Here is a 3279-nt window from a genome sequence, read left to right as displayed (position 1 = left end):
TTTGGTACCGTCCAAGTTATCTCTCTTTGATAAAGACTCGCAGATTTCTATTTTCTTGAGTAAAGATCAAGAAAATATCTTTGATATCGAGAGATTGAGATATAAACTCTTTGATATATATTTTTATTGATTGAGTCTGACTGTCTAGTTGATTCTCATAAAAAGTATATTGGAGTTTGTCCATACAGATTGCTAAACGAAATATTGGGTGGTGTTGTTAGACCCCCGCTTTTTCAAGTCCCCAGTCACTCCTCGTCGTGTGATAACTGGTAACTGAGCCGTTTGGTGACTGAGCCATCGATCCCCGAGCGGATCGTTTGCTTCCACCATCTTAGAAGTCCCCAGTCATCCCTTGTCGTGTGATAACTGGTAACTGAGTTGTTGATTCCTGAGAGAATCGTTTTCTTTTACCATCTTGATATCTGGGTTGAAGAATGAAACCGGGAATTGGAAATTGACATTGTAACCGAGATATTAATCTCCCACTGTGGTCGCCAATTGTTTGGGGGTGAAAACAGTTTCTGGTGATTTTGGTAATTTCGGGTGTGTGGGTGAGAAACGAGTCTAAACCCTGAACAATGTACTGCAAGGGAGTACTTTGATTCGAGAGATCAATCTGTACAAATCCGGTCTAAACTAAGAAATGGCCGTTCCAGACTTGCTTCGGTCACAAAGTGAAGGTGAAGGGTTGGTCTTAGGGAGGGAAGAGAAGAGAGTGTTGAGACCATAATAGTTGATTCTGGAAGAGTAGTTCTTTGACGACTTGTATCAGAAAGTGAAACGCTAGCAGATTGGGAAGCTAACAAGTGATTTATGAGTGTGGTATTCTCCTGACAAAAACTTGTCTTTGGTGGAAATAGGTGAGACCTATTTATACAAGTCGCAACGAAACGTACCCTGGCCTCGTAAGAAGTGGAAACGATTGAGTAATGGAAGAAAGCGGTAACGGGTAACGCCTGGAATTGATGTTTCCATAATGAAGGAAACTTTTCACCATTACTTCTTGTATTTACTAACCGCCTCACTCTTATGACACTTTCCTGTAACGGGCGTATTGCACGCCGCACGCTGTAAACCGTCAGACCAATACCCTGATGAGCATCCCCCGGTTTGTGACATGTTTTTATGTCTCGAGTGTTTTCGTGGAAAACGTGTAGCATGTTGCTATTGTTTGGAAAGTTAAAATTGAGAGGCTTGCCGGTTTGTTGACGAACTTGTACGGCTGAGATTTGCATCTCAGAAGGAAGGGTAGCCGTTGATTGTTGTAACCCTCTGTTTGGCAGCCAGCGGCATGGACGGCATGGCTTTGACATGGCCAAATTAGGGTTTTGGCACCGTGTCCAAGAGTTGGCACCGTAGCCAAGAGATTGCCACAAGTCGTTCGGTGGCAAGTTTGTACGGCTGAGATCTGCATCTCAGGAGGAAGGGTAGCCGTTGATCGTGGCTACCTTCCGTTTGGCAGCGAGCGACATGGTTGCATGGCCGGCATGAATTTGGCGTGAAGTGGAGCCGCTGGCAGTGTGCGGCTTGGAAGGGAAGCGCTTGCGGCTTGGAAGGGAATCGCTTGCGGCTTGGAAGGGAAGCGCTTGCGGCTTGGTAGGGAAGCGCTTGCGGCTTGGAAGGGAAGCGGGAAGCGCTTGCGGCTGGGAAGGGAAGCACTTGCGGCTTTGTCTAAATTAGGGTTTGGTATGCTAAAACCCTAATTAGCGCCCTTTACTAGAATCGTTGTAGAATTCTCGTACGGACTCGGATTTTGATGGTCCGCCCCTCCATTCTGCACGGAAAAGAATTTCCTATCTCCCTACCCGGGAATATTTAGTTTTTGAACTCGTTCGGAAGGTGAAAACATCCCGAAAGTAAAACTCAGGAAGAATTCAGGAGGGATGTCGGCAGCCAGCGGCATGGTTGCATGGCCGGTATGGCTTTGGCGTGGCCAAATTAGGGTTTGGCACCGTGATCAAAGAATTGGCATTGTAGCCAAGAGGTTGCCACAAGTCGTTTGGTTTGGTGGCGAGCTTGTACGGCTGAGATTTGCATCTCAGAAGGAAGGGTAGTCGTTGATTGTTGCAACCCTTCGTTTGGCAGCCAGCGACATGGAGGCGTGGCCGGCATGGCTTTGGCATATTTTAGGCGCGACCAAAATTAGGGTTTTTTTGGCATTGGGCCAGAAGTTGCCACGCGTTTGGTGGCAAACTTGTACGGCTAAGATTTGCATCTCAGAAGGAAGGGTGGTCATTGATTGTTGCAACCCTTCGTTTGGAAGCCAACGACATGGAGGCATGGCCGACATGGCTTTGGCAATGTTTTAGGCATGACCAATATTAGGGTTTGACCGGCATGGATGGCATGCCTTTGGCGTGGCTGGCATGGATGGCATGACATTGGCGTGGCTGGCAGGGTTGGCATGCTTTTGGCGCGGAGATGTGGCTGGCATGGCATGCCATTGGCACGATGGTGCGGCTAGCATGGTTGGCATGCCTTTGGCTCGGAGATGTGGCTGGCATGGCATGCCATTGGCGCGGAGATGCGGCTGGCATGGTTGGCATGCCTTTGGCGCGGAGATGTGGCTGGCATGGCATGCCATTGGCACGATGGTGCCGCTGGCATGGTTGGCATGCCTTTGGCGCAGGGGTGTGGCTGGCATGGTTGGCATGCCTTTGGCGCGGAGGTGCGGCTGGCATGGTTGGCATGCCTTTGGCGCAGGGGTGTGGCTGGCATGCCGTTGGCACACTTGGTTAGCATGCACGGCTGGCATGTGTGGAGACAATGCCAGTCGATACTGAGGGTTCTGCCGTGGAACCTAGTATACATATAAAAAAAGGTACCCTGGTAAATTTCTCACAGACGTATTGAAAGGCTCAATAAATGCGCTAGTGGAGATATTGGTGTTTACAGATCCGTTTCCTTACAGGGTGACGTCATGTTAGACCAAGGTTTTACGATTTTAACCCTAAGCTAAAAACCACCATCAACAATAGTTATACGACTTTTGTCTCAATAGGAGATATAATAGAAATAGACTTCTGAGTGATAGATGAGTTTAAGTCTCCACATACCTTTTGTTGATGAAGTTTCACAAGCTCCTCTTAGTAGTTCTTCGCCTTCAATCGATGAACGCGGTGAAGTCTAATGATCAACTACACATTCTATCATAATCCGAGACATATCTACAAGTAGACTAAAAATCAAGACTTATAGTTTTGGAAACTAAACTTGACAACAAGCTTGAGATAGCAACGCTTGAGAGTTCGACCGAGCAGTGCTCTAACACCTTTAGTT

This window comes from Papaver somniferum, chromosome 3 (genome assembly GCF_003573695.1).
Source record: "Papaver somniferum cultivar HN1 chromosome 3, ASM357369v1, whole genome shotgun sequence".
Classification (NCBI taxonomy): domain Eukaryota; kingdom Viridiplantae; phylum Streptophyta; class Magnoliopsida; order Ranunculales; family Papaveraceae; genus Papaver; species Papaver somniferum.
The sequence above is the reverse complement of the archived record's forward strand: the minus strand, read 5'-3'. Positions refer to the sequence as shown.